Raw genomic sequence first — 13,685 nt, forward strand, 5'->3', positions numbered from 1 at the left:
AAATCAGCAATTGCTTGCCCTTCTCCACCACATAAATCGAGCAGACAGACACACCCTCCAAGTTTGCAGGATGCGTGCCAAAGTGTCTCCAAATTTCGATGGGGGCGAAATGCGAAAACACCCGTGTGCTTAGATTTAGGTGCACGTTAAAGAACCCCAGGTGGTCAAAATTTCCGGAGTCCTCCACTACGGCGTGCCTCATAATCAGAAAGTGGTTTTGGCACGTAAAACCCCAAATATTATTATTATTATTAAAGTGTCTCCAAATGTTCGCTGGCCAGCTAGAGGTGCTCTTCTGCAATGATTCAACGTGAGACTTGTGATCCTGCTTATACAGGTGATTACAAAGGGGCCGTGAGAGGTGGAATTTTTCTATTCATTTGTTAGGCTTGGGACTTTTGGTTTTTCGGTGGGCAAACGCTTTACGATATAGAACAGTTCGAAGTACATGCAATGGGAAAATTTATATCGTTTGGGCATGATGTACTAGGGATGCAAGCATGCGCACCCTTCAGAATGATGTCGGTGCCCGTGTCCTGTGGATTGGGGGCAGGTTAAAGAAACCCAATTGGTCAGAATTACTGCAAAATCGCCCCTCCCATACGGCGTGCCTCATAATCAAATTGTGGTTTTCGCCCGTAAAATCCAAGAATTTAATTTTTTCTTTAACGATATCGGTGAACCGGCGGACCTGTTCATTGACGTCGCACGTACTAGGCACGAGAGACCAATCAACTGTCGAGGAAAACTTGAATAAACGAACATAGTCACCACATTTTAAAGTTCTCTGGCGATCTTGTGCACCATACGAAACATGATAAAACTGAGGAGTTCGGCGTGGGTGAGAATACCGGGAAGGAGCTTGAAATGAACAGTAGGTCAGCACTATTACGTGCTCAGTGAATAGAGGGCAATGACAATAATCGCGCTAGAAAACGATCCAGTGTCCGTGTTAGCGAAGCGATGATGATATATGCTTAGAAAAATTTCTGGACCACATCTATAATGTCACTGTTGGATGTAGAAATGCCATTTCAGACGACCGACGAATATTCGAGTTGAGGAAGAGAGATTGTTGTGTACAACTTGCGAAACGATGTAGGAGAATTGAATTCCCTCCATTGTCAGCAAAGAGAGCCAAGAGAGCACATACCCCGCATTGGAACCCGTTTACTCTGAGCAGAAAGTATGAGAAAGTCAACCGCGATCATTCATCTCACAGGCCTTGCACAATACTACAGAATATACAGAATAAAAAAAAAATGTTTGCTGTTTTGCGCATGAAGGTCATGACTTTGACCTTAGCAGCATTCAAGGTGAGCTTATTATCTTTGCACCATTCAGAAAAAGAAAAGAGGCCAGACTGCAGGATGCGACAGTCATCAACAGTATGAATTGCCTTAAATATATTTACGTCGACCCCATATAGAAGGAACGAATACTTCTGAATAGCAGAAAGAACGTCACTAATGCAAATGACAAAATCATGAGCCATTACACTCTGTGGAGATGGTTTACCTGCGAAGCTCTTTAGCACACGACATGGAGGTGACACATAATTTTGAACAAAGTTACGAACTCATTTATTGTCTTGATGGGTGGTCATCGGGACGAAAGGTACGCACACTCATTCAGTGTCTTGATCGGTGGTCATTATTTCCCTCGCAACTGCGATCACATTCTTTGATAATGCCAAATCGACGCACGTACGCCGCTGGGTGGTCCGTTGGGCCGGACCGGTTTGGTATATCGCAAGGGATATGTCTGCAACGTAAACTGGGAGCGTAAAATGGGAGCGTAAACCGCTCCCATTTCGGTGCCGACACATCCACATTGAAATCACCGACAACGAGAACAGGGGTAATATCATCGTTGTTAATTCACGCAAAATGAGTAGCCACGAAACTTACGGGACTATGAGTCATAGCATTTTTTGCTTGCTTACGGGGATTTCTTTTGCTCACGGGGGTGTGAGCCATTGATGATGACAGTTTTCAACATGCTGTTCTGTATGTTGTACGCGTGATAAGAGAGAATTTAAGCACTGTTCGCTTCACTTTGTTGAGTGCTTGTAGTTTCTGCCTAACGGGGCTATGAGCCATTGCATTTTTTGCTTGCTTACGGGAGTATGAATGCTTACAGGGCTTTGAGCTATTAATGATGATAGTTTTTCTCCATGGAGAACAAAAATGCAGGGAGCCCTAGCCATATACAGCTTCACCGTAAATAAAGTGTAGTCCTTATACTGATCCTTGAGGGACACCACTAGTTGGCACATAAAAGCAAGACCTTTGGCCATTGACATTAACATAACATGTTCTATCAAGAAGATAAGTGCGCAAGAGGTTCACAGTTGACGAGTCAACAACAAAGTGCGTAAGCTTGATTAGGAGCAGTGAGTGGTTGACTACACGACAAGCTTTGCTGAGGTCACAATAAATGGAGACAACCTGCCGCCTTTGAGTACCGGCACTAAGATCTGTGTTGTGAAACGTGCGAGATTTGTGATAGCGGAGCGGTCGGTGACAAATGTATGCTTATCCAGAATTAATGATTTTTTTCGCAGTAAAAGACAATATGTTGTGAAGAGAAAGCTCAAATATCTTAGGCGTTGCACAGAGAAGAGAAATAGGGTGATAATTCGAGCCATCAGTTCTACCACCAGACTTAAATACAGGAAAAACACGAGGAGTTTTCCACATGTGAGCGACAGTGGAAATATTCAGAGTTAATGATTATAGGTATCCATACTAGGGCAAATATACTGCCACAATCTTTTAGAATAGCGGAGGGGATGCCATCAGGACCGCAGGTTAGGGAAGGCTTCACGCGCTTAAGGCATTCGCTGAAGAGCTTTTCATCAAAGAACACAGCACGCGATGTAGCAACCGTCGTGTGCTGCTTACTGCCATCGGCGATGAAATCTGAAGTTTTATATAAGGATGAGAAATGGGAATCAAAACAACGCGCGACAGCTTCGACTTCCACTGCGCTGGAGTCGAGCAGGCGAAAACACTCTCCACATTTACTGGAGCGTATGCGGATATACTTCCAGAAGTCCGTCAGCCGGCTGGAGGTGTCCTTTTCCAAGAATGCAATGTGTAAATTGCATTTGAAGAGAGTGCGAAAAAAACGGAATCTATCTATCCCCTCATTAAGCACAGGACTTCTGGATTTTCAGTGTACGCGATATTTATATTTAAGGCAGTTATCAGTTCAGATGAAAACCAGTAAGGATATTCACCCCCGTATTCAGAAATGCAACTTAAGGTGAAGCCCAAGCTTGAGTTGATCTAAATGACGCCTATCGTGAACGCGCCAAAGGAAACGCAGTGAGCTTCTTTGGGCACGTTAACGCCAGGTGTCATTTAAATCAAGTCAAGCATGGGCTTCAACTTAAGTTGCATTTCTGAATACCGGGGTCAGAGTGTCAGGTCTGTACTGGGGAATGTATTTGCGCATACTGCTCAAAAGAAGCTCCGTAAACTGATCTACTTGGTCATCAACGTTAGTTTTATCTGTAAACAGTGACCAGTCGGTGGTGGACAAGAATCATATTGTCACGTGCGAGTTTGTGCCCCTGTGGACAAAACGACGTTGGCAGGTGAAGTGGAGATTGAAGTGTCTCGAAGATCGGTTGATGGTGTTACCCTAGTCACCGAGCTACACCCTTGTAACTGTACATATTGTAAATACATATATTTTCTCCCGGTAACATTTTGGTGGACGTGTGGGGTAATCTCGCCACAAGCCGGCCCTGGATCTTCGCAGCGGGCGCCACATTGCTCCCGCTGTTACGGCTCCTGACGCTGCCTCCGCCACTGACGCTGCCTCTGCCGCTCAGATACCAGCAGAAGTAGTGCTAACCCAGCTACGTCACCCGGGAATCTTCATCGGCACTGGCAAGGTCGACGTCGAAGACTGACTGACGTCGTATGAGCGTGTCGGTAAGCGCAACAAGTGGGATGCCACACTTTTGTTGGCCAACGTGATATTTTACTTGGGAGGAACCGTGAAGGTATGGTTCGAGACGCATGAAGCTGACATTAAAAGCTGCGACTTCTGCAAGGAAAAGCTACGCGATCGTTTTGGAAGACCTGTGGTACGTCAAATGGAGACCAAGCAAGAGCTAGCGTCTCGTGCCCAGACATCAACCGAATCGTACGTCGCGTATATTCAAACATTCTGCCACTTTGCCGTAAAGCGGACGCGGACATGCTGGAGGCCGATAAGGTCGGAGACATCTTGAAGGGCATCGCGGTTCAACCTCCTGCTTTGCAGGAACTACTCAACCATTGAGTCCATCATTAAGAAAGCCGGAATTTTAAGCAAGCAAAGAGCAAACGCATCGTACAACGCTTCGACCGACTTCCGAATACGGTTGGCACTTCCTCCTGCAACGACCCTCCGACATCACACCACGGACCTCCGGCGTCACATACGCCTACAACGCCAAGCTTGACACAGGTGATCCGTCGCGAGCTTGAGGCTATGGCACTAAGTTCTCTGTCCCCATACGCATGACGACGTGACCATCTCGCTCATTGAAGCTGTTATCCACGAAGAAATTGCAAACATGGACATCCAGTCTGCCGCTTGCCCACGTCCCACTGCTACCGCTACTGTCGTTGCCTGTGCTGCACCTCGACAGCCGTTCCCGAATCGATATCGGAACCCCTCTGAATGACGAACACCGGGTGGCAGGCCAATCTGCTTTGCTTGCTCCCAAGTCGGTCACATCTCCCGCCACTGCCATAGTAGCCGCTGGTACTCCTCGCCTCAACCATATGGTGATCGCCGACCTCTGTCGCCCCTCTCTGAACCATACCATGCCAGCTTTCCCTCTCGGGGAAACACCACTAGCCGCTCACCCTCACCGCAACGCCGTCAATCCCGTTCGCCTACACCTCGACGTCCCTCGTCCCCGTCCTACGTGGGCCGCTACACGGGAAACTAAACAATGCAGCCCCCGGAGGTGAGGCTGTATTGACGACTCGGACTGCAAAACCTCTGCTGACCCCTGCTGCTCGACCGAACCTTGTTGAAATTGTTGTTGATGATGTACCCGTTCAAGCCCTCATGGATACTGGCACTCAGGTATCGGTTATACGATCTGATCTTCGTAGCCGTCTCTGTAAAGTCCTGACAGCTGCCCATTCGCCTGCCGTACAAGCAGCTAATGGCAGTACAACAGCCGTGATAGGAATGAGCGCCGCCCATGTTACCATTGCTGGCCGTCCACTGTTAGTCCTGTCACTGTACTGGCCGAGTGTACACACGAAGTGATCCTTGGAATCGAATATCTGACTGCCCATTCAGCATTTATTGACTGTGCACCCACTACCCTTCGCCTTGAATTGCCCCATTACTTTGCCGACCCGACCGATGACCACACGTCCCGACATTTTTCTACTGAATTTGTTCGACTACAGCCTGATGCGGCGACTTCCGTCTTCACGTCACCTTTTCCACCCCTTCGAGATGGCCCTTACCTGGTGTCCCCATTTCGCGACATCCTTCTGGCCCGTCAAATAGCACTACCAAGCTCAATTGTAACTTTTGCCAACAATCGAGCGTGGCTTCCTCTCCTGAACTCTGGTTCGTGTCTGCAAGTGCTTCCTGCGTTTGTATCTCTTGCTGTGCTATCCCCTTTGGAAGAATGTGGAGTAGCTGCTCTTACGCCTCAACCACGATTCGACACTGCTGCTGCTTCTGCCCTCCTACTTCACGCAACGACTAGTTTATGCCAATGATCGCTACTGATCTACGACCTGCTTACGCCGACACCCTTCACCGCATTATGATTTCCTATGAACACATCTTTGATTTTGGCAATCGCCCGCTAGGTTGAACCCGTGTCGTCATCCATCCAATCCACAGTGGTCCACATCAATCCACAACGCCAGGTGATTGAAACGGAGGTGGACAAAATGCTCTCCAAAGAGATTATCGATCCTTCCTGCCATTGTTGGCGTCACCTGTCGTTCTGATTAAAAAGAAGGATAACACCTGAAGATTTTGTATCGATTACCGTCACCTTAATAAGGTTACCAAAAAGGGCGTGTATCTGCTTCCGCGTATTGGTGAAGCGCTGGACTGCTTACACTATCCCAGTTATTTTTCGTCGATTCATTGGCCCTCTGGCTACTGGCAAATCGCAGTGGATGAACGAGATTGCGAAAAGACCACCTTGATCACCCCAGATGGTCTCTACCAGTTTAAAGTGATGCCTTCCGGACTGTGTAATGCCCCTGCTACTTTCGAGCGCATGATTGACTCTCTTCCGCAGGGATTCAAATGGACCACATGCCTCTGCTACCTTGATGACGTCATTGTTTTTCACCGACGTTTGAAAGCCACCACCACCGACTCTCAGCTATCCTTGCTGTTTTTCGACGAGCTAGCCTACAACTCAATTCTGCAAAATGCCATTTCGGCCACCGCCAAATACCAGTACTTGGTCACTTGGTTGACGCTGCTGGCCTCCAGCCTCATACTGCCCTTACAAAAATGACTTTAGACTGTCTATAGAAAGTGTTTAGACTTCTTATAGACGACCTTTCCTTTCTATAGATTTGGACTTTTGTTGATACAAAGTCTGTAGACTGTCTATAGACGAAAGTCGTTAAAGTTTCTATTTCTTTTTGTCTATACGCAGTCTATAGACGGTCTATAGAAAAAAGTCGATAAGGTGTTTGCTCTTTTTTGCCTACTTCCCCTCTATGGACTACCTATAGACGAAAGTCGATACAACTTCTATCTATTTTTGTCCATACTTTGTCTATAGACTTTCTATAGACGAAAGTCGATAAGGTTTCTATTTCTTTTGTCTACTCGCAGTCTATAGACAGTTTATAGAAAAAAGTCGATAAGGAGTTTGTTTCTTTATTGTATCCTTCCCCTCTATGGACTACCTATAGACAAAAGTGGATTACGGTCTCTATCTATTTTTGTCCATACTTTGTCTATAAAATTAAATTAAATTATGGGGTTTTACGTGCCAAAACCACTTTCTGATTATAAGGCACGCCGTAGTGGAGGATTCCGGAAATTTCGACCACCTGGGGTTCTTTAACGTGCACCTAAATCTAAGTACACCGGTGTTTTCGCATTTCGCCCCCATCGAAATGCGGCCGCCGTGGCCGGGATTCGATCCCGCGACCTCGTGCTCAGCAGCCTAACACCATAGCCACTGCGCAACCACGGCGGCTATACTTTGTCTATAGACTTTCTATAGACGAAAGTCGATAAGGTTTCTATTTCTTTTTGTCTACTCGCAGTCTATAGAAAAAAGTCGATAAGGTGTTTTTTTTTTAATCCTTCCCCTCTATGGACTACCTACAGACGAAAGTGGATACGGTCTTTATCTATTTTTGTCCATACTTTGTCTACAGACTTTCTAAAGACGAAAGTCGATAAGGTTTCTATTTGTTTTCGTCTACTCGTAGATTATGGACGGTCTATAGAAAAAAGTCGATAAGGTGTTTGTTTCTTTTTTGTCTGCTTCCCCTCTATATGGACTACCTATAGGCGAAAGCAGATACAGTCTCTATTCATTTTTGTCCATACTCTGTCTATAGACTCTCTATATTAGACAGTTAATAATAATAGTCGGCTAAGGTTTCTATTTCTCTTTCTCTCCTGGTGTATTGAATGTCTATATAAGAAAGTCGATAATATGTAATGCCGAGTTCCCATACTCCCCGCCCTCTGCGAAGGCGATGATATGGCACTGGTTCATGCGCGACCGGCACCGCGTGCAACCCCGGCGCGGCGGGCAAACCGTGCAGACTGCTAGTCGTCATTCGGTGCAGTTGCACCGAACGAGGATCGCGGCGGAACAGGCAACGTCCGAGTCACAAAGGTCTTCCAGGCACCCGAAGGCCCTAATCCTGGCTGCTTCCCGGACGTACACTTCGCGAGACCAGCTGGTGAAGGTCAGATAGTGATGATGTGGCAAAGGTGGTGAATAAGTCGCGAAAGCCGGCAGACCAGGTGGTGAATTCACCACCTGGTCTGCCTCTGAGTTGTCGTGGTATTGCATGTCTATAGATTAACAATAGACAAACATCGTTAATCTGGGCCCAACCCGTTTACGCTGTAACCAAGCGCAGGTACCGGTGGATAATACGTAGCTGCGTTTGATATAAGCCACTGAAGTTGTATACTGCTGAGATTGCTGTAGAGCCTATTTGTAGACATTAGTATACACATAGTGTATACCTCCGCATTTGTTGACCACATGATATGATCTACGTAGTCGGTCTCGGCAATCCCAAGACAGTCTTCACAGTTGTCGCATCACTTTTGCGGCAGTAGCAAAACGCCGATCCAATTGTTATAATAGTTGTTATGAACGCCAGCTTCAGCTACAAGTGGATTCCAAACAGGCATCGAGCTAACAGCAAGGACACTCGTAATGTTTGTAGCTGACAACGCGGACTTTGTGAATGTGCGATGAACCGATGTCGCGCATGTGGTGTTCGCGTTGTGTGTCGTCCGATTCTCGGATACTTTTCACATTTTCTTCATACCTCGGCTGCGTCACTAACATAGGGCGGTTTTTTGTTGACTGATATCCTGCACTATAAACCCATCAAAGTTTCTCATTCACTTAAAATAGGTGCCAAATTATCAGAGCCCACCCAGTATTTCGCCGGCGGTATGCCTGGGCAGCCACGCATATGAGTACCTCAATGCTGTACTGATTGCTTTGACCTATCACCGGAACAGAAAATTAGCACTAACATACGTGCGGGCATCACATTTGGTGGTACGCTGGAAGATATGCTACAAGTACGCTGTATTACTAATCGACGCTGGCAATAATGCGTCTGAAACCTTTGAAGGGCCCTGTAATGGCTTTTACAAACAGCGCATTCAAGTTAGCGTTCCAGTCTCATACGATAGCCCACAGCGTTTGTCATACAACCTGCCAGCGTATTTCCTTCGTTTACGAAAAAAGATGAATAATGGTGATAAAGATGAATAAGCCACCCGTTCCGGCGCGCATGGCGCGCAGAGAGAGAGCGAAAAAAAAATGAAGGAGGAAAAGGCGCTCACACTCCTCCGAGCGCGCGCGCTCTCGCTCGCGGAGCTCCTGCGCATGCGCGGAGATCTTGCGCATGCGCGGCGGTGCGCCATCTCAACGAGTGCGCCAGGCACGTATACGGTTGTACCGGTGTGCGGTGTCCGCCTGAACGTTGGTGTCTGTGTATGCGTGTCATCTTTGTGGCATCACACGTCAACTACACTGAACGGTAAGCTTTAGCAAAGATGTTTTGCGTCAAAAGCTCATGATTATGTGAGCGCATTTCGTAGCGCGAAGCGGCTGCATGTAGCGCAGGCGACTCGGGTATAGTGTCGGTTTGTCGTTGACATGGTTTCATAACGCGCTCTTGTTCTCGCTTCTACTATACGGAATGTTTTACGGCGAGCGATCGCTCGGGCTTGTTGATTTTCGCATAATAGTTTAGGTGCGTAAAGAAGGAAGCTACACCATGTTTTAACTTGATATTGAGCTACCACTAAGCGGATTGTGTATGTTGGGCAGCCAGTGTGGTAGATCTCATTTCGTGGCGCTTGATCCGGCCGCGATGAATGCTGCGCCGCATGTGTAGTGAAATTCTCGTGACACGCTTTACGTATATATCTCGAAATTGTGTTAGCATCAAGAATGTTCTGACAGACACGTATAGTTAAATAACTGCTAACGTACTCGGATGAAAGGCCGTGTTTGCGGGGCATGCATCAGCAGTGTGTGCACTGCCGTTTTCGCATTGTTTAAAGGTAGCAGTATTTTTAAGGTTTCTGGCAACCAATCTAAATAATTTTGGGAAGTTACCGCAAGCAAAACACGAGACTTGAAGAAATGTCAAGCGAAAATCTCTAGATTCACCCAATCTATTTATATGCAACCACAAACGCTTTTGGAGCATGAAACCTGCGATAAGCTCAGTCACTCGCAGCTTCGCAACTTAGCCGAAAAAATTGGAGCACAATAAATTAGTCGCTCCGGGAAGCACCTTTACACGTTTCAGACTGAAGGCATTGCGTTTGACGGTAGTTGGAAGATTTGTTTTTTGTCTCTTTTTTAAACAGTTTAGCAGCAGAAGTTATCTTTCGAGCTATATGAAAAGCGTTAAGCGCCTTTCGATGCTTCGGGGTTATGCAGTTTACGTGCTCTTAATCTCTAGGCAGCTGCTGGCGCAGATTCGCATTGTGCCAGTCGTGCACGGTATGAAGCCCTTGTCGTGCGCAATAAGTGTTCCGGTTTTCATTACTGTTGCATGTAGTGCCGTCGTCTTGGACAGACTGCATACTATATGCGCTGTACAAAAGAAAAAAGAGCCAGATTATCAATTTGGTGGTCTTTTCTTAGTAGATAACGCACAGATTATTCAAATAATTCAGTGGACATTGCATTTGTTCTACCCTTATTAACACACCTAAGAGATCGTAACATGTTTTTGTTGATAAGTAACCTGATCAGTACGCCCCCATTCATGTGCATTCTACTGAAAGTGTGGCAAATGTATTCATCTCGAAGTATGAGAAAAGAGACAATGCAGACTGTTCTAAGCGGAAATAAATTGCAAATGTTAACGTGATTGTTCAAAACTGCAGTCAGTATGCTGAGCATGTTCGATCGGCACGGGCACATTGCATTAACACCTGAAAAATGTGCACAGTCCAGCAGGGTATCTTTGTTTCAACAATTATTATTATAGGAATCGTTTGGGATTCTCACATTTCTTTTATTTTTATGAGTACACTGTGTGTCACATGAACCTGTCTTGAAACGAAACGTACCGTTGCTAACACCGGCGACCATTATGGTTGTCTAACTGCTTATCATACTGTAATATAACGAAACATCATAATGGTACTGATTAATATTGCCATGTAGTCTTTAGTCATAGGTAAACAAAGTTAACTAGAGGCATAAGTGGTGAGAGCAAATTATATAGAAAACTACTATTGAACCGTAAAAATAACTCATTGTATAGTTTTCCCTCACATTGTTGCATTTGTTTTACGCGTGTCTCTGTGTCTTCCGTGCTGTACTCGTGTGGCCATCAATTACGAACTTGCCGAAGCCCTTGTCAGCTTTATTAAACAAGGGATTCAAGTCAGTTGCATCTAATACTTAAGTGACTGACGTGTTATTCATTTTATCTAAATATTATGGACTGGCACTACTTGGCAAGCATTAAACCATAGTAATTTTATTGCACTTAAGCTGCAGGCGTCATAGATTGCCAGAAAATTTTCATGAAAACAGCCAGGAAAGGCTTGGAAAAAGATCGGGAAACTTTAAATTGGCCACATAGGTATGCTGTCTTGTTACATGTCAAAGTTTCCAGAGAGTCTCTGTGCTAAATATATTTTTAAAACGTTTCACTTCATAAAAATTGAGGGAAATTGGTTCTATTTATTGAAAAAAAAAAGAAAGTCAAGCAGACTGACAAGGCATTTCTTAATCAATATGTTTTTTTTTGCGTTAACTAAACGTCCTGAACCTCGATAGCCTAGAAAAAATTTTCATCTTTCAAAACACCTTAAATAATTTACTGTGATAGAATTCATTCGAACTATACTATCAGTTCTGTTTCCTAGGAGGTGCATATCTGTCGTGCCATGACACAAAGTGCTCGTGTGGTATTTCGGGTGCTCATGTGGTATACCTAACTTGGAAACCTGTTAGCATGCCCAAGATGCCGCATCACCTGCAAGAAATTAAGGTACCATATCAATACAATCAACCCATCTGCCATCTGTTGAAGTTATGGCCAATGACCCATTCATTTAAAAGTATGAGAAATACATTTCAATGTGTACTAAGCAAAATAAATTACAATCTTAGGCATGATACTGGGAATATTCCAGTCACGTCTTCTGAAAACATCCCTCTGCACGGGCATACTTAACTACCAGCCAAAAAAACTGTACAGACAGCCCAACTGGGTAACGTTTCCGCAATAAATATAGGGACCATTTGGGATAAGTACATTAATGCATCATATATGAACTTGTCATAAAAGGGAACATACTGTTGCTGACACGAGCAGCAGTTGTGACTGTTTAATTGTTCATCATACCATGCAATAGAACATTGCATAAAGGTACTGAATTGTATTGACAAGCAGCCATTAGTCATAGTTAAACCGCATTAAGTATTGACTTAGATGGTTTGAGTAAATATATTCAGCTGCTTAATGAACATACAAAGAATACACATCTGTTATTTTTGCCTCATATTGCTGCATGTACTTATTTGCAGCATACACCTGCAGCACCTTTGGGACTAATGACACAAAGGTCAAGGCCAGCCTGGCGACCATGCTTGCCAAGGAGTAGTGTAAATATTTAATCTGTTTCCATAATAGCATAAGACAAGAATTTAAGGAATTCATGTATTATATCGAGCAATAAAAACGGTTAATGCATTGCCGGTGCATTTGTTTTATTTTTTGCACTGCATGATTCAGCACTATATAAATTCTTTCTGTTTATGCAACATATATGAAAGTACAGCTGGTTCAGGAGCTTTATTAATCTACTAACGGTAATGCATAAGTGCAGATGAAAAGGAACAGGTGCACATGCATATTATCTGCATTCCATGCATTTCCATGCATTTCATATCTATATAATGAAATGAAATACATTCAAAACGTTTTGCTACCGCATGTAATGAAAAATGTAAACTAACTTGTAGATAGCCGCTATGGAGTTATAGCCTTATACACTCTTTGTAGACTTCTCTATAAAATGTCTGTGTCTATAGAGTGTCTATAAATTAATGAAAATGCATGTTTGTTGGCAAGTGTATGCTGTAACTGTAAGCCTATACACTTGCCCATAGACATTATGCAGACAACTGTCTACAAACATGAATTTTAATTAATCCATAGACATTCTAGACTCAGACTTTTTATAGACTAGTCCATAAAAAGTGTATGGCCATAAGTCTATAGACGTTCTATAGACAGTCTATAGACTCAGACTTCTTATAGACTAGTCTATAAAAAGTGTATAGCCATAAGTCTATCGAAAGTCTATAGACAATCTATAGACTCAGACTTTTTATAGACTAGTCTATAAAAAGTGTATGGCCATAAGTCTACAGACAGTCTATAGACAGTGTATAGACAGTCTATAGACTCAGACTTTTTATAGACTAGTCTATAAAAAGTGTGCGGCCATAAGTCTATAGACTGTCTATAGACTAGTCTAAAGAAATGTCTATAGACAGTCTATAAACTCAGACTTTTTATAGACCAGTCTATAAAAAGTGTGCGGCCATAAATCTATAGACTGTCTATAGACCAGTCTAAAGAAATGTCTACAGACAGTCTATAGACTTCATAGACAAATGTCTATGGACTGTCTATTGACTTTCTATAAAAATTTTTGTAAGGGTGATCAAGTTCGTGCCGTTGGTGAGTTTCCACTTCCGCGTTCTTCTACGATGTCCGAAGTTTTCTAGGTCTCTACTCCTATTTTCGGCGACTAATCCAGAACTTTGCCGAAATCGCTCGTCCTCTCACAAACCTCCTCAAAAAGAACGCCACTTTACGTTGGGTACCAGACCAGGCTGCAGCATTTTCCACGCTTATCAGTCGCCTTATCAATCCACCCGTGTTGGGTCATTTCGATCCGCATGCCTACACTGAAGTTCG

At 44.3% G+C, this 13,685-nt stretch overlaps 1 long non-coding RNA gene across 1 annotated transcript; it reads left to right on the forward strand.

The window, feature by feature from the left end:
* Positions 1–9,139: 9,139 nt before the first annotated feature.
* LOC135910479 (uncharacterized) lies at positions 9,140–12,454 on the forward strand. Its single transcript, XR_010567083.2, has 2 exons — positions 9,140–9,260; positions 12,284–12,454. It is a non-coding gene; the product is annotated as an uncharacterized lncRNA (long non-coding RNA).
* The last annotated feature ends 1,231 nt before the right edge of the window (positions 12,455–13,685 follow it).

Source organism: Dermacentor albipictus, chromosome 1 (assembly GCF_038994185.2).
Source record: "Dermacentor albipictus isolate Rhodes 1998 colony chromosome 1, USDA_Dalb.pri_finalv2, whole genome shotgun sequence".
Taxonomy (NCBI): domain Eukaryota; kingdom Metazoa; phylum Arthropoda; class Arachnida; order Ixodida; family Ixodidae; genus Dermacentor; species Dermacentor albipictus.